The sequence below is a fragment of the Cryptomeria japonica genome, chromosome 9 (assembly GCF_030272615.1).
Source record: "Cryptomeria japonica chromosome 9, Sugi_1.0, whole genome shotgun sequence".
In the NCBI taxonomy this organism is placed as follows: Eukaryota; Viridiplantae; Streptophyta; class Pinopsida; order Cupressales; family Cupressaceae; genus Cryptomeria; species Cryptomeria japonica.
In genome coordinates, this window is record NC_081413.1 from 572035097 (window position 1) to 572061173 (window position 26077).

The window sequence follows — 26077 nt, forward strand, 5'->3', positions numbered from 1 at the left end:
TGTATCAGTTTCATCTGATTTATCATTATTGGATTCCTCATCGGCTATTAAGCATGACTTTCTATCTCTTCTTCTGAAGTCTCGGTGTCCTCTGTAATGATTGTCTTTCTGTCTATCATCTCGGTAATCTCTCTTTTTTGTATAATCTTTGTCAGGACAGTTAGAAGCCATGTGTCCTATCTTATCACAATTGAAACATTTCAAAGGTAGTTTTCCTTTATACTTACCTTTGCCTCTCAGTAACCTTCTGGCTAATAGTGCTTCAAACTCTTCTTGCTTTTTGATTTCATCATACAGTTTGTGTACTTCCTCCATGTTCTTACGAAATCTTTCACTTGCTCCACTGTGATCTCCTTCAAAGTACTTATACTTTCTTTCATTGTAATTATTAGATTCATCAAGATGAAAAGAACTAAATGCATATTCAACTTTATTTACTGAAGACCCACTGTTATCAAAATTACTTAACTCAAATGCATGTAGCTTACCAATAGTAACATCTAAAGAAACTGGCATATTAGGTACAGACCTTAATTCATTGATTGCAGAGACTCGGATTGCATAAGCCGGTAGAAGGGTTCTTAACAACTTACTTGTTATATCCTTTTCTTCAATAGTTCCACCTGCTCCTTTGATTTGATTGACAATCTCCCTTAGTATTGTACTGTACTGGGTTATGTTCTCACCTTCATTCATCCTCATAGATTCAAGTTGTCCTCTTAGACTGTCCACTTTTTCTCTTTGAACATGTTCATCACTGCCATATACAGATATGAGCTTGTCCCACATTGCCTTCGCATCATTGCAGCCTTCTAGATCATTAAACTCTGAGTCGGTCAATGCAAATGTTATTTCAATCATTGCTTGGATATGTTCTTGCTTTGCCTTAATCTCTTCCATTGTCAATGGATAGGTGCTCGGTGTGATGAAATCATTCTCCAGATAATATACAACATATTCTCAAACTCCTGATAGGTGCAGCTTCATCCTTTTTTGCCATGTAGAGAAACTTGACTTGTTCAGCTTCGGTGCATCCCTCTTATACATCTTTGGATCTTTTCCCCAAGTACCTTTAAACTTTTCCTTCCGGAGTCTAAGGTTCTGATACCAGTTGATAGTTTTGATAATTAATGTTAAGTACATATGCCAAGCTAATAAGATGAGAGGCGGGGGGTGAATCATACAAACTTGATCTTCCATTAAAACATCAGATTCAACCTCAGTAACATATACTTCAGTGATATAACCAAAACTGTTAAACATGCAAACTCAAAAACATATAAACATCATAAACCTTGTAACACCATATTTAACGTGGAAACCCAAATAGGGAAAAACCATTGTGGGATTTCGGATCCACTAAGAAATATACTCTTCTAGAGTATGCTCGGTTAAAAGCAAATCCTGTTAAAGATTACAAGCACATTGCTAGATGTGACTCGTTTAAGGGATTTCCCTCAGATCTGTTAGGATCTTCACCTTGTTAGAAGTGACCTTGTTAAAGGATTTCAAACACTCAATTAGAATGTCACCTTGCTAGAGGGTTTTACAAATAAGACTGTTAAGTCCACTTGACTAAGAGATTTTCTATCACTTCACAAAATAACAGCAATAAAATCTATCTGAAACTTCACATCTAAAATGCTAAAGCAAATTCTTATTTGCTTAATACAATCCAGACATAGAATTAATCTTGTCCATCTGCTGGGCTCTATACTCTGTTATTCAAACAGTTCTTCAAGCTTTTGTGCTCGGTAATCACTATGTAGCATCTCTGTGCATACACTTGCCCACATACATTGTTTATCAACAGTTCCCTATTTATAAACAATTCGCCAACCGCTTAATCTCCTTGATCACATTTCCCATGATCAATCATAGCCATTAGATCTTCAAACTTTGTCCAGGTTCAATGTATCCTTCGATCTGAAAACGTTTTACCCCGCCTTGGAACTTGCATACTGTAGACACCCAAAATTGTCCAGTCTAATTAAATAAATATTTTATTTATTTAATTACTTTAGCCCAATTCTTCTATTAATTAAATAAATCTTTATTTATTTAATTAATTCATTTATCCTCTTCTAGCCTTATTTCTCATTTAAATAAATTCATTTATTATCCTTTTCTTAAATTAAATAAATATCTTATTTATTTAATTGATCCCACTTCTTCTATTAATTAAATAAATCTTTATTTATTTAATTAATTCATTAACCTTTTCTACCCATGACACATGTCATTCATCTCTTAATTCATACATTACCTACCCCTTTCATTATTTTATTATTTCTTTTACCTACCCTCTAATCTTAGCCGACCTCCTTTTACACCTCTCAATCTTATCCCTCCATTTCTTATTGTGTCTTCTATACAAGGAGATGCTTCCTTCATTATCAAACCCTAATCATTCATTCTAATGAATCAATTTATGCAATTGACTACACTACGATCCTACTTGCAACCACATTCCGTTCTTTGTTGAGCTCTTGTGCACATAAAATCTGAGAGCAAATATATCCAGCAAGATCAATGGAGATAGGAAGAATGGAGATCAAAACCCTATTGGACATGTGAAGGTATAATCTTTGTGATTTCGTTTGATTTGCATTGTCTTAGGTAATCTTCATATGTTATGGTGGATCTTTGTTGTTGTTAGGCTAGAGTTTTGTGGTTGAATTCATTTAGCCTTTCAATATCGTTATTATTGTTATCCATTTTTACCATATACATTTTGGCACACCCGGTGGGAATCTTGTCCCTTTTGCATTTAACATCCATGTTGCAGATGTTGTATTTTGAAGTTGCAGATTTGACGTTTTCGACAGCATTTTGATATTCTCGCGTCTGCGCACTTTCGGATCGCGTTTTTGTTTTTCTGGTGCATCTACGACATCTGGAATCATGTCTGTATTACTAGTAGTATTTTATTTTGCAGGTTCCGGGAAAGCGCGTTTGTGTTATTAAGTCATGTCTGCGGTGTTTTTAACCGCGTATGTGTCCAGAAATCGCGTCTGCGTTCTATAGTCGCGTCTGTGCTTCACAAAACCGCGTATGTGTCACGAAGTCGCGTCTGTGTTCTATAGTCGCATCTGTGCCTCACAAAACCGCGTATGTGTCACGAAGTCGCGTCTGTGTTGAGGGTAATCGCATCTGCGTTCAACAGTTTCAAATTTTGGGTTTTATTGATTCAGTTTTGGATTTTGCATTTAGGGTTTCAGATCTGGTTTATTTTGAAGCTAACATTTTCAGATCTAGCTAACGAAATTGGTGCAGCTTGTCTTAAAAGCAAAATCGTTTTATTGAAAGCCCCTATTTTCACAAAGTCCTTTTGGTTTTAAAATCTACCTAACTTGTGTGCTTGCAAGAAGGGGTGATTATTTGAAACAATCCAAACTACTAACAACTCTTTGTTGCAGGTCCTTGGCAAGGGTTTTTGGATTTTTATTGTGTGCCTTGTTTTCATAGACTAGCAAACACTTCTGTAGACACCTAAAATTGTCATGTCTAATTAAATAAATATTTTATTTATTTAATTATCTAAGCTTAATTCTTCTATTAATTAAATAAATTTTTATTTATTTAATTAATTCATTTATCCTCTTCTAGCCTTATTTCTCATTTAAATAAATATATTTATTTATTTAAATTATCCTTTTCCTAAATTAAATAAATATTTTATTTATTTAATTATCCCACTTCCTCTATTAATTAAATATATCTTTATTTATTTAATTAATTCATTAACCTTTTCTACCCATGACACATGTCATTCATTTCTTAATTCATACACTACCTACCCCTTTCATTATTTTATTATTTCTTTTACCTACCCTCTAATCATAGCCGACCTCCTTTTACACCTCTCAATCTTATCCCTCCATTTTATATAGTGTCTTCTATATAAGGAGATACTTCCTTCATTATAAAACCCTAATCAAGCATTCTAATGATACATTCTAATGAATCAATTTTATGCAATTGACTACGCTAGGATCCTACTTGCAACCACATTCCGTTCTTTGTTGAGCTCTTGTGCATATAAAATCTGAGAGCAAATATATCAAGCAAGATCAATGGAGATAGGAAGAATGGATATCCAAACCCTATTGGACATGTGATGGTATAATCTTTGTGATTTCATTTGATTTGCATTGTCTTAGGTAATCTTCATATGTTATGGTGGATCTTTGTTGTTGTTAGGCTAGGGTTTTTGTGGTTGAATTCATTTAGCCTTTCAATATCATTATTATTGTTATCCATTTTCACCATATACATTTTGGCACGCTCGGTGGGACTCTTGTCCCTTTTGCATTTAACATCCCTGTTGCAGATTTTGTATTTTGAAGTTGCAGATCTGACATTTTCGGCAGCATTTTGATATTTCCGCATCTGCGTACTTTCAGATCGCGTTTTTGATTTTCTGGCGTGTCTGCGACATCTGGAGTCGCGTCTGTGTTATTGGCAATATTTTATTTTGCAGGTTCCAGGAAAGCGCGTTTATGTTTTAAAGTCGCGTCTGTGATGTTTTTAGCCGCGTCTGTGTACGGAAGACACGTCTGCGTTCTGTAGTCGCCTCTGTGTCTCACAGAACCGCGTCTGTGTCACCCAGTCGTGTTTGTGTTGAGGGTAATCGCGTTTGTGTTCACCAATTTCAAATTTTGGATTTTTATTGATTCAGTTTTCGAATTTTGCATTTAGGGTTTCAGATCTGGTTTATTTTGAGCTAACATTTTCAGATCTAGCTAAAAAAATTGGTGCAGCTTGTCTTGGAAGCTAAATCGTTTGGTTGAAGGCCCCTATTTTCACAAAATCTTTTGGGTTTAAAATTTACCTAACTTGTGTGCTTGCAGGAAGGGGTGATTATTTGAAACAATCCAAACTACTAACAACTCTTTGTTGCAGGTCCTTGGCAAGGGTTTTTGGATTTTTATTGTGTGCCTTGTTTTCATAGACTAGCAAACACTTCAATTGGTGCACTAAAATTGAATCATTGTCTTTTGTGTCTTGAGCAATAGGCTCTTTTTGTTTAATCTTTAGAGGGCCTGTCTTCCTGTGTGGTCATTAGGACTACTAGTGAGAAAAGAACGACCCAAGTGGTAGCGAGGAAAACCCACCTCTTCCGAACCACTATAAACAAATGTATTCATGGTGAAAACTATGAATAATGTGTGCTGATTAGTTCATACCGACACTATGTCTCCCCATAAACCCGTTTGATCAAATTTATTCGATCAGTTGTAGGGCGTAACCCTTACCGGCTGGGAGCCTTCTGTATTTACAAAGCTAAAAGTGCCGCATGTATGGCCACACGAGCGGATGCCCTTACTAGTGCCTTTTTGTTTTAGAAGCCCAAATCCTTCTAGTTGTTGGGGTAGGAGGTCGGACCTCTGGTAGCGGCCCACACACATACGGTTCTTAGTAGAGATACAAAGTTTGCCACAGGGAGTTTTCGTGGGGACTGATGCTTGGCTGACCCGACAAGTGAGTGCTGAGGGTGGAGCCAGTGAGGTCAAGCATCTAAGTATCCGCTCTGAATAGTGTAGCCTTGGGGGTAAAACCCCATGTGGGATCAACAACTATTGTCTTGGCCAGCCATAAAAATTGTGCTTGACTTATGTTAAACATTCAAAACATTCAAGACCAAACAGCAAAACATTGTGTCTTCAAGTGTATGCAAAACATTTTTACATCAAACAACACACTTTTATTGGAGTCATTTTTGAGTCTAGACACTTGCAAACATTGAGTCCTCATCAACACTGTGTTCTCTTGTCATGAAAAACAGTCAAACAGTCAGATTTGGTCACAACAAAATGACTTCATAGATTGCAAAAAATTGCACAAATTTTACATAAACGCGTCTGTGTCAGACATAATAGCGTTTGTGTTGTATAACCGCGTCTGTGAAGGGCAGAATCGCGTCTGTGTTCCAACAGTCAACATTACACTTGGCAAAAAATCTCAGAAACGCGTCTGTGAAGTATACAGGCGTGTCTGTGGTCAGAATTGAAAAACTGTTACAGTCCAGCAAACAAACACAGTCAATTTCGAAATTCTTGAGCTTCCTAGGTCATTTCTCCAGGGTTTCATTTAGCATTCAACCTGTCTTTGGGTCTCACAAAATCCATCATTGCTTCACACCTTACTTTACATTCACAATTGTTTAAACTTGAGTCAAAAGGTCACTTGCTTGTCCTCATCATACTTTGTCAACACACTACATACAACAACACTTTGCTAAGTGGTCCCTCATCAAGGTTTCTTACCTTTGGGTCTCATTTGGTCTTACTTAGAGTCAAGGTCAACTTACCTTATCAAGAGAAACTATCCTCTCTTTGGAAGTCACACCTACTCTACTACATACATACTTGGTCTTACACTTTGGACATTGCAAGTACACCTCAGATTCATTTACATTCCATTCAACTCTTGGTCTTCCATACTCTTTCCATTTTCATCTAGTCTCGCACATCTTGGTCAATACCTAGTTCATGGTTGAAACCCGCCTTCAAAAATCTAGGAGAGAAACTAAAGAGGCTCAAGAATCTGCAAACATGAGTTCTTATGAGTATGACAATGATATCTTTTTCAATTCTAATCATACTACATTACCTGACATGGATGCCTATAGAAACATTCCAAATGTTGAGAACATGGACACTATAAACAACAATGCTACACATAATGACAATATGGACAACTTTTTCGTACATTCAGCAGATGTGGAAGAATCCATTATGAATCCCCATTTCAATCCATTGGTTGAGGAAATAATGAGGAGGGATAGACAATACTTCTTACAAATGATGGCACAAAGTGGAGCCAAGATACCTCATGATTTTGACATGTCTCAAATAATGGAAAATCGACCTTTGCAACAAACTCACTCCAGTATGGATCAAAGGAGACCTAATAGTGGAGGCAATAGAGGACCACATATGGTATCTGAGTCACCATCAGCTTTGCTTCAAAAACCAAAGGTCCCACATACACATGGTCAAACATATGATACTCACCTTCGTAGACCATTATGGAAGTCTTATGGAGAAAAATATGCTCAATCACATATCAATGCTAAGGATCAACCACCAAAGCAATGAGATATTCAAAGGCATGCTCAAAATTTGGACACAAGGAAACCCCATGTCAAATTTGGGGGCAATACAATAGAACATGACATGCCTGTAGAGTATGGTATACATGCACAAAATAGATATGGTATTCCTCAACATGAATCTATACCAAGTGGTCCACATACGCAGCATCATTACATACCTCCTCCATATGAACATGTGTATGATCAATATCATCCATATATGCAACATGCTCCCCCTCCAATGGGTACCTCAAACATAGGATATGGTCCAAGAAGTCGATCTCTACCTAAGAGCAGTTTGGAACAACAAATCAGGGACTTACAAAAGAAAATGTAGGACATAAATACACCAAAGCCAACATACACAATGAGAGACATATGTCCTTATCCATTTGATAAGAGTATTCCAATGCCTCCATTTCCAACACACTTTGTGACACCTAAGTTTGATAAGTATAGAGGAAAAGGGGATCCTAAGGCACACATAAGACAGTTTTTCACAGCTTGCATTGAAGTAGCTTCAGAAGAGACATATTTGATGAGATTATTCCCACAAAGCTTAGGTGATCAAGCTATGGAATGGTTCTCCCAACTTCCACCTGGAATTAAGTCATGGGGTGACTTAGCAGAGGCATTTATTCAACATTTCTCTTACAATATAGAGATAGACATATCAGTCACTACTTTGTACAACACCAAGCAAAAAGATGGAGAGTCTTTTTCATCATTTTTACAAAGATGGAGGAATCTAGCTAGCAGATGCTCTTGTGAAATTCCACAAAAATAAATGGTAGAAATGTTCACCCAAAATGTTAATAAAGACATTGGCTATGATCTAAGGAAAGCTTGTTTGTCCACCTTCAAGGACGTTATTGAAAAAGGCTTAGCGACAGAAAAGGTCATAATTGAACAAGGAGTCATTAAGATATTCAAGGAAAAAAAAGATGACTTTAAAGGAAAAGACAAGCCAAGATTTTGGAATAAAAACAAGAACACAGTCAATGATGGTGTTGTTGATGCCAACACAGTGTGACCCAAAGTCATATTTTTTGGATCAAGTTCTACAAATAATCAGGTGAATACTCAAACAACTTCCAGATCACGAAGGAAGTATACCCCATTGGGAGAACCATTTGAGTCAGTTTTCAAGAAGCTAGTGGCAAACAAGGTAATCACAGTTCTAGATTTTCCTCCATATGAACCAAAGGTTAAACCAAATTGGTGGAATGATAATGAGTATTGTGAATTTCATAAGAGCAAGGGTCATAAGACAGGAAATTGTCATCGACTGAAGAACATCATACAAGATCTCATTGATAGAGGTGACATTGAGATTGAGGGACACTCATCCAATCAAGAACATGAGATGTTTAAGGAAACATTCCCAAAGCATGACAAGGGAAAAGCTAAAGCCACAGATGACCAAACCAACTATGCAAGAGCATCTTATAACTATGATTCAACTATCAATCACATCTCGATGGACAATTACGTCTCTACCATTATCATCAAGGACAAAAACCCTGAGAATTCTACCCAGAGACCCAGGATTGTCCTAAAAGGCATTGGATCTTCTTTCGAACCTGCCTCTGAATGTCATGTCACAACTCGTCGAGGTAAAATCACTTTGCAAGGTGCTCCAACTAGAAACACCTTTTTTTCATCAACCAAACCTGAATATGACCTTGTAGAACAGTTAGGAAAGACACCCGCGCTCATTTCAATCCTTGAGCTATTATGCATATCTCCTGCTCATAAAGCCATTCTTGACAAAATCCTGAGAGATACTGCTGTTCCTACTGATCTGAACGTGGACTAGTTTCAAGCCATGTTGGGATACCTTTCCGTTCCACATTCACTTACTTTCACAGAAGCTGATGACGCCTCCGTAAGTCAGCCACATAATGCACCATTACACATTGAAGCCTTCATACACAAACATCGAATAAAAAGAGTCCTGATAGATGGAGGAGCAAGTCTAAACATTTGCACATTAAACACTATTACACAATTGGGATATTCTTATAAAGCTGTGAATTCTACAAACAAAATCACCATCAAGGCATATGATGATGAAGAGCGTTCATCCAAGGGCACAGTCACCTTACCTCTCAGAGTTGGGCCAGTTACAAAGGATGTGGTTTGTCAAGTCTTGGATTTAAACCTCACTTATAACATATTGCTAGGACGCCCTTGGATTCATGAAATGAGGGCAGTCCCATCCACATATCACCAATGCATTAAGTTTCCTCATAATGGCGTGGAAGTAACAGTTAACGGTGATCCTAATCCATTCATATACTGCAATAACCTGAAATCAAAGACTGAGACCATCATTCCCAGTAATCGTGAGGTTGTTCCTTCGTCGGCATACATTGATCCTGAGTCATTAAAACCTTCGACATCAAAACAAGGTGAGCTTAAAGGCAAGTTTCAGGACAAAGGCATGGGGGAATATACTTTAAATCAGACCATGTACTTACGACAAGTCATGAGTTCCCCAAAAGAATATGGAAGACCACATCCTAACAAACAAATCTCCATCATGATGCTCAAATGGGACCCTACTACCTTTCAAAGATGTGGTGAACTAGAAGAGGAAGATTTATACCAAATGCTTTTCAGGGACAATGAAGAGGAAACACAAGATCACATCAATCTACCATGTGAGAAATATGGCAAAGGCTTCAAAATTCTACAAAAATTCGAGTATGATGGAAAAAGCCCTCTGGGGTTACGAAAGGAAGGCATCATTGAACCTTTACAACCTGAATTGACATTTAAAAAGGAACGCTCGAAAGGACTTGGTTTCCTAACTTCCAAGGTCCACACCCAAAGGACAGAAGAAGCCTTACAAATCAAAGCTGCCAAAATTCAACAAGAGGATCGCTATTCCACAGATTCTAATGAATGGGAATGGGGTTCAGATAAGTCTTCCAGTGACTACGAGCTCACCGAGACATTCAGAGAGCCAGATGAACCCACAAAAGAAGAGGAATTTTATAACAAGTTCAGAGTTGGTCAAGAAACAACCCATAAGGATTCCACAAAGTCCTTGTCTCAAGGTTCTAGGTTGAAATCACATAGGATGAGAAAACCTGTCCTAGAATGCGCTACTAGTGATAATAATTTGGATTCGCTCAGGATCGAGACTGACGAGGAGAGTGCCATCGATAACCTTGATAATTACCTTGACATACCGAATATAACTGCATCTTCACTCTTAGGCCCGCTGACTTCGAAGACATTAATGGCCTTCCCCTTGTTCACCACCAACTCATTGACTGGGATCATGAAGGATCTGCACAGTTTGACACATTCCAAAACGATGAAGCTTTTATTGACTACCTGGGGATACGGGATGATCTTCCCCCTGGAGACCATAAAGCGGGATACACTATAGAACTCAATAGCGTGGCATATTTTGGTGAGGGTGTCAGACCTTCCAGTCGCAAAAATGTGCAAATAAGAACAAATCAAGGGTCTTATGGCGAAAACCACACTGTGGCACTGTCTGACCCCAAAAAAGTAAAAAGAAAGGACGTATCTGAGGGTGAAAACCTCTCCGAGGCACCCAAAGATGGAAGGCGCGACATTCTCCTAGCATCATATGAGGAAAAGTCATCCATGTTGGTAGAGGAGACTATCAAAACAAACATTGGTACAAAAGAGGTTCCACACAACATATTCCTAGCTCAATCATTGACAGAGTCTGAAAGGTCAAAATTCATAAGTTTCTTCAAAGAGCGACAAATCAACTTTGCCTGGTCATACGCTGATATGCCTGGATTAGATCCGGATTTGGTAATGCATCATTTGACAGTCAAACCGGGGGCAAAACCAGTAAAACAAAAATTAAGAAAAATGCATCCACAAGTGGCATTACTAGTCAAAGTAGAACTTGAGAAGTTATTGGATGTCAGATTCATACGCCCAATCGATTATCCTGAATGGATCTCCAACTTAGTGCTTGTTAGTAAACCAGATCGCAACATCAGAATTTGCACAGATTTCAGAGACATCAACAAAGCTTGTCCAAAGGATGACTTCCCATTACCAAATATTGACTTGATTGTTGATCTCACAGCAGGTCATGAAATGTTATCATTGATGGATGGATTCTCTTGTTATAATCAAATAAGGATCGCACTCGAGGATCAACACAAAACATCATTTACTTGTCTGTGGGGAACTTTCTGCTGGAATGTCATGCCTTTCGGGCTAAAGAATGCAGGTGCGAAATATCAAAGAGCCATGACTACTATCTTTCATGATCTCATGCACGTAACCGTGGAAGATTATGTTGATGACCTCTTGAGCAAATCAATAGACAGAAATACACATTTGGACATACTTTCAGTCGTCTTTGATTAGTTGGAAAAATACAAAGTAAGATTAAACCCCAAGAAATGTGTCTTTGGAGTAACCTCCGGGAAGCTCCTAGGATTCATTGTATCCAAAAGGGGAATTGAAGTTGATCCAACAAAAGTCAAGGCCATCTTGGAAATGCAACCACCAAGAAATATCAGTCAACTTCGATCCTTACAAGGCAGACTCCAATCCATCCAAAGATTCATAGCACAACTGGCAGATAAGTGTAATCCTTTTTAGCACCTGCTACATAAAAATATCAAATTCAAATGGGATGATAACTGTCAACAGACTTTCCAGACGCTCAAAGATTATCTTCTAAATCCGCTAGTTTTGATGCCACCAGTGCCAGATCAGCCTCTGTTACTATACATATCAGCTACTCCAACAGCACTGGGGGCACTCTTAGCACAACAAATTGCTAAGGGCAAGGAAAAAGTAGTATACTATATCAGTCGCACATTGGTGGGATACGAGCTAAACTACACACCAATTGAGCGTGCATGTCTCGCCGTGGTCTTTGCTTCACAAAAATTACGACATTACATGCTCACTCATAAGACTAAGTTAGTTGCAAGGATAGACCCATTGAAATACCTTCTCAATAAAGCAACACTTACTGGGCGACTGGCCAAATGGGTAATGATCCTGAGCGAATTCGACATCGAGTATGTGGACAGAAAAACAATAAAAGGACAAGCCATCGCAGATCAATTAGCAGATGCTCCCATGATAGATGATGTTCCTCTAAGTTTAGAATTTTCAGATAAATCCATTTTGACAATGTCACATGCAAAGCCATGGCAACTGTACTTCGACGGCTCGTACACACAGCATGGGGAAGGAGCTGGCATCCTCTTTATAACTCCTGAAGGGGATTCTATACCAAAATCATACCGCTTATCATTTCCTTGCACTAACAATATAGCGGAATATGAGGCGTTAACAACAGGATTACGAATTGCAGTTCAATGGAAGATCCAGGAACTTCGTGTTTTTGGGGACTCCCAACTTGTCATCCGTCAAGCAACTAATGATTACTAAACAAAAGATGAAAAATTAATGCCTTATAAACAAATGGTGGATGACCTGAAACAACACTTCACAAAGATAGACTTTGAGCAGATACCAAGAGAGCAGAATCGCGCCGCATATGCCATGGCTACAATTGCTTCCCTGATTGATTTACCTCCAAACGAGACCCACTATGAGTTCTTGGTGGATAACCTTTTGGTCCCTTCATATGAGATCATGCCTATTGAGATGATATGTGTTGTCGGTCCCGAATCCTAGTTATATGGTTCCATTTTCACATACCTTCGTGACAATACTTTACCTCCTGATCTATCAAATAACCAACGTCGCACTTTCATTCGTCATTCCTCTCGATATGTCATTTTAGCTGATATCCTATACCGATGAGGTCTAGATGGAACTCTTCTTAGATGTTTAGAAAGCGACAAAGCTCAGATTGCGTTACGGGAAGTGCATGAGGGGATATGTGGTCCGCATGCTAGTGGTCCTACCTTGGCCAAGAAACTCATCAGGACTGGATATTACTGGCCCAATATGGAGAAAGACTCATATCAGTTTGTCAAGAAATGTAAGCAATGTCAAATTCATGGAGACCTCATACACGCGCCAGCACAAGAACTTCAACCACTTGCGTCTCCTTTGCCCTTTTGTCAATGGGGACTCGATCTCATAGGCAAGATTCACCCTCCTTCTTCCAATGGTCATAAATTCATTATCACTGCCACAAAGTATTTTACAAAATGGATTGAAGCCGTGCCTCTCACACAAGTTACTGGAAAACAGATTGCTACATTCATCCTTAACTATATCATTTGTCGATACGGTATTCCTGTTTCCATTATCACTGATAACGGGCGTCCCTTCAAAAATCAGGATGTTCATGAACTCTGTGACCGTTTCCATATCTCCTATCGTTTCTCCACACCATATTACCCCCAAGGTAATGGCCAAGCTGAGGCGTCTAACAAAACAATCCTTAAAATCTTAAAGAAGATAGTCAACGATGCTGGTCGTAATTGGCATATTCAACTTAATCCTGCACTTTGGGCCTATCGCACAAGTGTCCGCACACCTACAGGAGCTACACCCTATTCACTTGTCTATGGCGCTGAAGCTATCTTGCCTATTGAGGTTGAGTTACTCTCTTTACGGGTCTCTTTGCAAAACATCATCAGTGATGAAGGCTATAGGGTTTCTCGCTTACAAGAGCTGGAACTACTGGATGAACGAAGACAAACTGCTTTTAATCATCTCAAGGCTTACCAACAACGAATGAGTCGTAGCTACAATTACAAAGTCAAGCCTCGCACATTTTAGGTAGGGGACTTAGTTCTCAGAGAAAATCCTAAAAATCAACAAGACAGAGAGAAGAAGGGCAAGTTCGAACCAAACTGGCTTGGTCCCTACATTATTACAGCAGCATATGGATCTGGAGCATATCAGCTCTCAATTACAGAAGGCGAACCTTTGGAGGATCCTATCAACAACATGCATCTTCGCAGGTTCTACACATAGCTCTTTAGAGTATCCTAATTTAAAAAATACAAAAAAATAAAAAAAATTCAAAAATACAAAAAAAATTATAAAACATAAAAAAAATTGTTACTTGGTGAAAACCTAGCAAACAGGCGCCTTGTGACACAAAAAACATTGAAAAATCGAAAAAAGCTGTAAAGCGAAAAAATCGTACCCTAGTTGTTCTCCCCTCCCCAACTCCAAGGAGAGAGAAGGGAGAGTCACTAGGGTTGATGGTTTTCACTTAGGGGAGACTTTACATTCAAAAGAGGGGTTGAAACCCACAAGATCCAATCCCACGCAATGCAAGATCGGATTCTATATGAGTTTCAAGGGTTGTAACATCAAGGATACCCTCTTTTGTAAAGAATGTAGATAGAAAGATTGAACTAAGAATGCATGCAAAGTATGAAAGATTCGCTTATAAACAGAGATAGGGATATGGGATGAAGCTGCGGACCTGGAATTAGGAGTAAAATGTCGAGACGGTGCTGTTCTACAAATTTGAGCGAAAGTTGAGGGGATGATGGCGCCCGACGTGCACATGGTCCTTCAAAAAATCCGCGAAACGAAGGGGGATCTGTTCGTCTCTGCACAAGGATTCCAGATCTTCAATTACAGCCGCGTACCTGCAACCTACACACAGAAAAGAGAGGATGATTGGGGGGTTAGGGATGAGGGGTTTGCCTTTAGGTCAAACCCCGGTTTTGGAATTAACCAAGAAATGAGAATGTTGTAAATGTAAATGTTTGTAATGTAAACAAGTACTGATACCTTGTTGTAAGAATGTTTGTATTCTTACATGCGAAGGTGTAATGTATGTAGTATGTTGTATGTTGTATGTGATCTCCTCTTCAATGGTTGAATCCTTGTCTTGAATGCAACACTTAGCCTTGAATGGAGACTTAGAATGCTCAATTGCTTGAAGGAATGCTTGAATGCTTGAATGTTTGAATGTTTGAATGTCGCTTCCGCCTTTTGCACACATATGTCCTTTTTTCGACCTCCTCAAATGGGAGAGGAAATGTAGTTTATATACTTGTCAATTAGGGTTGATAGACTGATTTTCCCGACCTTAGGCCGACCAGGAAATATTATTTTCCAATTTGCAAACCTAAAGACCCGAAGCCCCATAAGAGACCGGGCCCAAAATAGGGCCAAGGACCAGGGCGCTGGGCGCCATGGTCCCACCTCCAGGGGCAGCAGGGTGCAAGGAGGATCAGGCCAGGGTGCTGAAAAAATGCAGTTTTTGATGTCATGAACAAGTTTTAGGGTCTCCATTCAGGTTCTGTGTTGCATCGCCATCGTGAAGACCCAAATGCAGTCAAAATTGCAAGTGTCGCAATTTTAAGACGCTACATTTAGCCCCCACTTTAACGGGAGTATAAGCGTACACTCATACTTCCGGTAAAGTACAAGGAAACAACATTGAAAAACTTTCACCACGTCAAGGAGGCAAGATACACCAAGCCCCCAGTGGACTAAGGATCTTACGACTTCGATTGACAAAGTAAAAGGGAAGATCACGAGGGAGAACCATGACTGTCAGTAGTAAGGTTCCCTCAATATGAGTCATGCAAGAAAGATATCAAAAATTTTCAGGGCAAAGCTAAATTTGTCAAGAAATTTTCAAGTATCTTGAAGAGATATGAACGGGATGTATGCCCCCCTATGTTAAAGCGATCGCACACGCCTCACCGGGGGTGATTGCTTTAAGGTAGTGATACATATAAGAAATGAGAAAGGAAAGGAGCACGTTATCACAAGGATTTAGCCCCCAAGTGTGAGATAAGCCCAAGGATAATAGACACAAAGCACAAGGTGAATTCGCTTTCCTCGGGGTCAGTATGTTGTATGATAATTCATGTATATCATATGTATGTATGCATAATTGTTCTTCATTCCCCAATCAAAGAAGGTCACCTAGAAGAAGGGAACACATGTGTCTTTTGAGTCAACATGAGAGAGACCAAAAGAGATCTCAATGTTTTGCATCGTCCTCAAGTAGACAACACTAAGGACAACAAATAGAAGAATGAGAATAACACATAGAAGAAGTAACACAAGAGAGGAGGAGAGAGTTTGCTATGCTAATGAACTAGTCTAGCATGTCATCTACCCCCCGATCTTGCTGATCAATATTTCGGGAAGGTAGGAAACACGCTAGAGGAGGAACATCCAACACAGCAGATGGAGCTATCACAAGATCCAAACAAGGGCTATGTTCATACCCCAAGCCACGGTGTTCTTGTCTAGGAGCTAGGATAAGTGTTTTAGAAAATTCGTTAGATAGATGGTTATCAACATCAACATATTCATATTCACTATCAGAATGAACATGAGTAACATTTTCATCATGAATAACATTTTCATCTATATCATCATCAAGATTTATAAAAATAGGATCTTTAACTCGCACAGGATCAAGACCATCATGCATCTTATGTTTAGGAGATTTCGGCTCAATCGTCGGCTGAGGAGAAAATGGAATAATACTGGCTGAAGGTGTTTTTGGGGATTGCAAAGTTTGAGAAGCAGCTGCCTGAGCTCTAAGACGACGCTTTCTTCGGCGTTCACGTGCAGAACGATTCCGTCTAGTCTTAGTAGGAAGTTGAGGAGATTGGGGAGGAGGAATGTTCTCATCCTTTTCACTTGGGTGTTTAGGTTGTGGTCTCTTAGGTTGAACAATAGGAGAAGAGGAAGGTCTCTTCTCTCCATAAGAGGAAGGAGGAGGAACTGCTCCATACAAAGGAGGAATATTCGGTTTAGGAAGGAGACCAAGTCCATCATGACGAGGAGGGATAGGTCTACTTTTAGGAAATTTATTAGATATAGGCACAGTCACATCCATAGGGATGGGTTGGGAATCTTCTTGAGGAAAGACATTAGTTTTATCTTTCAAAGGAAGAACTTCCTTCTCAAGAACGATAGGAATGTCAAGTTTGGGTGTTCTAGGTTCGCTTAGAGATAGGATCATATCTTTTTTCCATTTTTGATAAGATTTGAAAAGATGATCACTTCGCGGAGGAAGAGATTGGAATTGTTTAGGCCAAAAGTAATCAATAGGAACGCTAGAAGTTCTTTCAGCTGGTTTAAAGAGACTATGATTGACAGTAACAACTTCACCATTATGGAGAAATTTCAAACACTTGTGAATAGGAGAAGCAATAGCTTTCATGGAAGATAGCCAAGGATAGCCTAGCTTCACACGAAATTGTTCGGATGATGGAATAATAGCAAAGTCCACATCAAGGGATTTGTTATGGACCTCAATAGGTAATGTAATAGAACCAATTGCAGGAGAAGAAAATGCATCAGATAGTTTCACAACCACATTTGTTTCATCATAGATCACTTGATTCAATTGCAAAGTAAAAAGAAATTCTTCAGTAATGATATTAACCATACAAGAAGGATCAATAAGCACTCCACGACAAGGTGTATTCTTGACTTTTGCAACTATATATAAAGGACCATCAGGTGCCTTGATAGTTTCACTAGAATCAAAGGTGATGGAAGGTTCTTTAGGGATTTTCTGCTGCTCTACAAAGTTAATCACATTCGGAGTCATGGACACAAGATCATCAGGTGAGACAGAGGAATCTTTAGTATCAATCGCATTAGAGGTATGAGAAGGCAATGGATCCGTAAAAATCTTAAGATTTTGGTTAGGAGGAGCTACAGATGTGTTGCCTTTATCATTCACTCCAGAAACAGAGATAGTATTATTATCAATCAAATCTTGAATTTTACCTTTTAAAGCAAAACATTTTTCAGTATCATGCCCAGGATGATGATGAAATTGACAAAAAGATTTGTTATCAAAATAGGGTGAATTAATCTTTGCAGGATCTATTTGCCTTATAGGAGGAAGAGTAAGCACTTTTTGTTCCAATAACTTATTCATAATACTATGCAATGATTCATTCAAAGGAGTAAACTTTTTTTCTTTCTTGAAAAACTTAGAAATAGGAGGCACACCTGATGCCGCATTCACATCGTTGTTGATGATGTTTTCATTGAATTTAATGGACTCTCTGTTCGGTTTAAACTTCCCAAATGGTTGTTGACTACTATCACCCTTATCACTCGGAGCCATAGGATTTGCTTGTTCCATTTGACTCACAGTCAGTTGATAATTGTGAAGAGTTGCGCACAATTGTTGGAAAGAAGTAAACTCAGAAAACAGAAGTTTTTCTCTAATATCTTTTTGTAAATTAGAAATAAAGATTCTTTGAATATCATTGTCAGGCACTGGAAAAGAAATTTGAGCATACAAATGCTTATATCTACCAATGAAATCAGTCACTTTTTCTTTAACACCTTGTTTACAATGCATTAAATCAATCAAAGTAACTTTAGGACTTATATTGTTTTGAAATTGTTGAATAAAAGCATTTGCAAGTTGTTCGAAAGAAGTAATAGAATAAGAAGGCAACGAGCAATACCATTGTAGGGCTTTATCTCTTAATGTTCTAGTAAACAGTTTTGCAAGCAACTTTTGGTCATAAGCAAAATCAGTACATATTGTTTGAAAAGTCTTAACATGTGTTAGAGGATCACCCTTACCATTATAAAGCTCCAAATGCAGAATTTCAACATGTTTAGGGGGGATAGCTCGAACAATGTCAAGAGAAAGTGGGCTCACAACATCAAATGTGGGCACACTAAACTTAGATTGATTCATAGAGGCAATTCGTTGTTGTAAAGAAGAGACAGTTTGTGCAAGGTTGTTAATGGTCGCTTCAGTCGAAGAGTTCATATTAGACGTGTTAGATTGTGATGGAGGTGTTATGTTATTGAAAGAAGGTAGAGAGTAAGGTGGTGGGACACTATGATAGTTAGTCATAGGAGATGATTGGAAAGGAGGAACACTACAAGGAGGAATGGAATGGTTAAACGAATTGCCCCCTTGTGTCATGTTCATTTGTGGAGATATAATAGGAACACTTATTGAAGGAATGAATGAAGAAGTCGGATTGAATGAAGGAAGTGGGTTGATTGAAGAAGAGGGATTGCCCCCATGACTAGTGATCATAGGTGGAATGTCTTGTATTGAAGTAGTCATTATGTTTGATGTAAAAGTAGGTATACTAGCAATAGGAGTTGTCAAAGGAATAGAATGATTGACTTGAGCAGGAGGTTGTGTATAACCTAAAGTTTCAACACAACTCTTCATAGGCCTCACATTTGAATCCATAATGTGTGCAATACCACGCAAAATATCAATTCCATTCTTATCACTTTGAACCATACGTTTTAGACCCTCAATTAAAGGAAGAGCTTGGCTATCAGGGTATTCTTGAGACATCCATTGTCGAAAATTATCAAATTGGTTATCCAATTTTGAAAGTTGTTCTACAGAAACCTCATGGAGAGCTTCTTCATCATTAAGAGGATTAGAGGAATTACCCATGTCCTCGTTAAAAAGGCCATTCAAATTAGGTTCCATCTCCTCGATAATTACACCTTGGAAAGACTTAATTCTAAGGCTTCGTCTAACGAGAATAGTGTAAGTAGGACTTATTGTTGTAAAACTCATGCACTAAAGAAAGAGAGAAGATTTTGAATTTTAGAGGTAGCAAATTTCAATAAAATCAGCCAATCTCCTAGATTTAAGCTGTTAAATGCAATCAGGACGATCTCCCGAAATTTCGAAAAAAATGTCCGGGACCATGGCGAACGGAGTGCACACGGTTCTCGCAACTTTTTTCGAAATTTTCAGGGATGAAAGTTATGATGATTTTAAAGCTAATCTGAAAAAATTGAATGATTTTATGATCTGTAGATAGGCCAAATTAAAGTTGCAATCTCAAAATTGAACCCTACCAAGTTTGTTGAAAAATGCAAAATTTGAATTTTGAAAAAGAGGGGGAAACTGAAATTTTGAATTTTATGATTTTAGAAGGAATACTAAAAGCAATGCAAGTTTCGAAATTTAAAAGTTGACTCGATTTCATGCAAAATTCGAATTTGAAAGTGGAAATCAAGGTTGTTGCAATTAAACACTTAATTTCAAAAGTCACAAACTGCAAAAATTTGAATAAAGCACTGAAATTTTGAATGAATGCCAACACACTTTTCAGATTTAGGACTGTAAGAAACACAATTTTGATATGAATTTTAATTTCAACAATTTTTGAATGATTAGAAGCCTCAATCCAAGCAATCGCTAGACCAACTTTGACTTTAATTTTGAAAGTGTTAGAATTGATAAAATCGGCCAAAATTTTGGATATAAGCAGAAAAATACAGTAAGATCTAGCTCCCGAAATTTTGAAAAAAATGTCGGGGACAATGGCGCTCGGGGTGCACACGGTCCTCGCAACTTTTTTCCAAATTTTCAGGGATGAAAGATATTGTGATTTTATTGCGAAATCCAAAGTTACAGCCGATTTGGAGGTGTTTTGATTAGTGAAATTATCAGTCAAAGGTTGAATCAAGAAGGTCTTAAAAATTAGGGTTTTGACATTTAACCACTTAATTTTCAGAATTAAAGCACAAATATGAATTGACAATTTGCAATAGAAGGGTAGATCTGAAACAAGCATTAACAATTCAACATTTCACAAGTTTAATTACTTAAAAAGAAAATTTTAGGGTTTTTATGCAATCAACCTCTAAAATTTGCAAAAGATCAAACATGGAAATATAATTAGGAAAACAAAATTTTCAGATCTAACCATGAATAATCAGAATGAAGATGTTCACGTCGGTTTCACCAAAATGTAAAGCGGAAAAATCGTACCCTAGTTGTTCTCCCCTCCCCAACTCCAAGGAGAGAGAAGGGAGAGTCATTAGGGTTGATGGTTTTCACTTAGAGGAGACTTTACATTCAAAAGAGGGGTTGAAACCCACAAGATCCAATCCCACGCAATGCAAGATCGGATTCTATATGAGTTTCAAGGGTTGTGACATCAAGGATACCCTCTTTTGTAAAGAATGTAGATAGAAAGATTGAACTAAGAACGCATGCAAAGTAAGAAAGATTCGCTTATAAACAGAGATAGGGATATGGGATGAAGCTACGGATCTGGAATTAGCAGTAAAATGTCGAGACGGTGTTGTTCTGCAAATTTGAGCGAAAGTTGACGGGACGATGGCGCCCGGCGTGCACACGGTCCTCCGAAAAATCTGCGAAATGAAGGGGAATCTGTTCGTCTCTGCACAAGGATTCCAGATCTTCAATTACAGCTGCGTACCTGCAACCTACACACAGAAAAGAGAGGATGATTGGGGGGTTAGGGATGAGGGGTTTGCCTTTAGGTCAAACCCCGGTTTTGGAATTAACCAAGAAATGAGAATGTTGTAAATGTAAATGTTTGTAATGTAAACAAGTACTGATACCTTGTTGTAAGAATGTTTGTATTCTTACATGCGAAGGTGTAATGTATGTAGTATGTTGTATGTTGTATGTGATCTCCTCTTCAACGGTTGAATCCTTGTCTTGAATGCAACACTTAGCCTTGAATGGAGACTTAGAATGCTCAATTGCTTGAAGGAATGCTTGAATGCTTGAATGTTTGAATGTTTGAATGTCGCTTCCGCCTTTTGCACACATATGTCCTTTTTTCGACCTCCTCAAATGGGAGAGGAAATGTAGTTTATATACTTGTCAATTAGGGTTGATAGACTGATTTTCCCGACCTTAGGCCGACCAGGAAATATTATTTTTCAATTTGCAAACTTAAAGACCCGAAGCCCCATAAGAGACCGGGCCCAAAATAGGGCCAGGGACCAGGGCGCTGGGCACCATGGTCCCACCTCCAGGGGCAGCAGGGTGCAAGGAGGATCAGGCCAGGGTGCTGAAAAAATGCAGTTTTTGATGTCATGAACAAGTTTCGGGGTTTCCATTCAGGTTCCGTGTTGCATCGCCATCGTGAAGACCCAAATGCAGTCGAAATTGCAAGTGTCACAATTTTAGGACGCTACAAAAGTAAAGAGAAATAATTTCGTCCAATGGTGAAAACCACTTCGGTGGTGCCCTGGGCAAGTACCATGGTGAAAACTGGGTTACCAGCGCCATGCGTAGAGACATTGCTCCTCCCTCCTTCAGGATTCACTTTCATCTTTTCACTTTGCACACACTCATGACCAATTCATCCATAATAAACTTACCCATTCCCATCATGGCTTGTTATTGATCTACCCAAGATTGGTTAGCCATTCATAATAAACCTCCATTTCATCCCTTTCCATCCATAATAAATCAGATCCTATCTGTGGCTAAGGCAAATCCTACGTCTAGTGATGGGTGTGGAACTGAGAACATCACATGTTTCGAGGAGTACAGTTTCTTCCAGCTTTCTTCAGTCTATCCACGCACAATCAGCAATAAAGCAACATTTGCATCACAGATCCGCAATAAAGTTTCATCTTCTCCGCAATAAAGTATCAGTTTCATGGATTCAGTCAATTTCAGATGAGACACAACAGCAACAATGGGCTTCAACAAATCAAATCTTTCAACAGACTTAGACAACATTATGGTTCAGTGTTATCTATCCTTTCTGTGAAAGTAAACATTGTGACCACGATCAAATAAGACTTATACAAGTGACAAGAGACACTAAATTTGAGGACTACAGTGGATGTTGGTGTCGAGTCTTGGTTTTCTTTTGATTTTATCTTTTATTGACATGTCTTTTAGCTTTTCCGGGATGTCTTTGACTAGAGATTCTATCTCCAAGATGTCTTTGACTAGAAAGGCGAGGATGGGGTATCGTCACCTATTTGTATTTGCTATATGTGGATTGTCTCTTAGTAATGCTATGACTTGTCCAAGGATACGGGGACACTGTGAGTCTAGTGTGAACTGGGGCATTCCTTGTTTGTGACTGTCTTATCTCCATGCAAACAGGTACAATGACTTTCTAGGTCGAACATATGCCTTGATTGTCATAACCTACTTGCCATAATAAAACTCAATGATGATAACACACAAGAAGCTCTTTCATTTTCATATCTTCTGTCTTCCATCCCCCTTTCTTGATTGACTTCCATCATCCTTCTTGAGTCCTTGTAGCCTACTATCACATGACTGAGTATAATGACAAACCAAAAACATTTGCATTTCATGTAGTTGCACCTGCATTACCACATATAAGCATTGCATACATATAGATATCGCAACTGCATCACATCCTGCACACAACACCTGTTAGTACAATTTACATTTGCATTATCATATTCATTTGCATTACATACATTCACATTTGCATTGGCATAACATTATAAACACATAAAAGAACAAAAATACTGCATTACATCATATAAATATTTGCATCCATAGCATAAAACAAGCATCACATAAGAACATCTCATCACATAGGTACACATGCATATAGTTGCCGCAAAGATGAATCATCTCATATATAATCATAAAGTGTCATGATACAATGATGTCAAAATCATATGGCTACAAAAGCACCCGCAGGTGTCTACAATACAAAAATGGTACAATACTGATACAAAGGGAGCCCTCTATGGCTATGATGAACTCCCTCCCTCAGAGCCACCTGGCCTCGATGGAATCTCAGCCTTTGAAGGACCCGCCCCAGGATCATCCCGCCTGTCCCCTCCATCTGGTGGTGGTGATGGAGGACCCATAACCCCACCACTCGATGCCTGTCTCCTCCAGCTCCCTCCCGTAGCTGTCGCTGTACGTGATGGTCTATGGAAGCTCCTCGCCCGCTGATCTGCTAGCACTGCACCATAGTAGAGGTCTCGCCAGTAGGCAATCTCCTCCCTTGCCCGTAGGACATAAGCATATCCTGCCCCTGTGTCCTCCGCTGCCTGTCTCTCAGCCCTCAGTGCTGTCCCAGCCTCTGTATAGAGCTGGATAGCCTGATCTCGCTCCCGCTTAGTATCTCTGAGCCTCCCCCTGAGCCGATCCCTCTCCCTCTCCAGCTCCTGGATCTCATCTGCCTGGCCCTGGCAGATCTCCCTCAGCTCTAACAGCTCATCCTCCACTAGGTCAGCCCCCTCCGCCTCTGCCTGTGGCTCCCCCTGTACGGGTGCCTGCCCCTATGCCTATACTGGTGCATGTACTGGTACCTATCTCTGTCCCTGTCCCTGTACCTGTACCTATCTGGGACCCTATGTTGCCGACACCTGTAGCGGCAATCCATCGCAACCCCTCACCATCTGAGCCTGTCTCTCCTCTCCACCCTCCCTCTGAGGTGCAACCCGCCTCTCTCCAACTGCTCCCTTCCTCCTCCGTCGGCCTCTGCCCCCCTCACCTCCACCATCATCATCATCCCCACCCCCATCTCCATCCAATGGCTCTCCCAGATCCGTCAACCGTGGGAATGGATGCTCTGCCCAGTATGCTGTGTACTCGGCATCCCGACGTCCTCAATCTCTGGCCATATGTTCCAGGGTACTGACATCATCTCTACCAACTATGTAACTGCCTAATCATATGACAGCAAGGGCCCAAACTGTGCCTGATCTCTGACAGTTCATGCATACATGCCTGAGCCCCATGACATCCTCTAGATCCTACCCAACTGTTGGCCAACCCTGTCCACTAGCTGTCTCTCCAGCACATAGGGCATCCGCCCAATCAGGTACCTGCTCCAGAAAGTGTAGGGAAGCTGAACTGCGTCATCCTCCCACTGCTCGCAGCCCAGGTATGGTCTCCATATGAGCATGTCAATATCATTTATCACTCGCCGCCAATGCTCTAACCTGCCAGTCCGTGGCTGTGATGTGATCATGTCATACAAATGAACAAAACTGCGTCCATGACCCCTGCCTCTGAAGTGTATCGGCCTCGCCACTGGCAGATGCTCATAAGCCCATACCTCCAGCAATGTCACTCCACAGCCCAATCCCACTGATCCATGATACACAAACTGATGTAGCTCATAGTAGAGGTGTGCCAACACACATGATCCCCAAGCATACCTGGTGTACTGCGTCACCAGTGTCTCCAGTGCTCCTCCCCAGCCCACAGCCAACCCCCGTGTCGCCCTATCTGGACACAGGAACCCACTTATCGCTCCTCCTACCACTGCTGGTAATGCTAATCCTGTGGCTGTCATGGTGTCCCATGCCACATGTCCTGCCCTCGTCTCCAGTCCTGGGTCCTGGAACACTCGTCTCAGGGCCTCCCTGTCTCCATTTCGATCGTATGGGATCAACTCCCCATCGATCGGCATCCTCAGTATCCTGTATACATCCTCCAGGGTAACTGTCATCTCACCCATCAGCAAATGGAACGTGCATGTCTCAGAGTGCCATCTCTCAGCTAATGCAGTCAGCAAACCCATGTTCGCCTGAAACTCGGGCACATACAGAACATGTCTCAATCGCATCTCCTCGATAGCAACTCTGTCCTTGAATGACAACTCAGGTCGCAACCTCTGAGTGGATGGGAATCTCTCCCGTGACTCCAACATCGATAAATACTCCTGCAGTCAAGCAAATCACTCATGTCAGTTATAGTGGCATTCCCTGTTTATCACAAAATGCCACTTTTTATCTAAATGCATCTGACATTCAATCATAGTGACACTCACTGTTCATCACAAAGTGTTGCTATTTATCCTAGTGGTACTCCCTGTTCATCACAAAGTACTACGTGTGTGACACTCACTGTTCATCACAAAGTGTTACTCACATTTGCACTCCCTATTCATCACAAAGTGCTGCTCATACTCTAGTACTCCCTGTTCATCACAAAGTACTCTATCTTGGTACTCACTGTTCATCACAAAGTGCCTTGATCTATCCTAGTCTTCCTAGAGGACTTGCTTGAGTGTATCCTCTCAGCAGCTTATCCAATCAACAGCGTATGTTCATCACAGAACTGTCGATTTGACCTAGATGACAAAACTAAACACAAACGCGCTTACCTGACATAAACGCGCTTACAGACTGCACAGACATGCCTGAAAAACACAGACGCATTTGACAAACACAGACGTGCCTATGCTCTGCACAGACGCACCTGGGAGACACAGACGTGCCTTCTTGGCACAAATGCGCCTGCACATCACAGACGCAGCCGCATTTGACATAGACGCGGGTTCAAACGCAGACGTGCCTGGC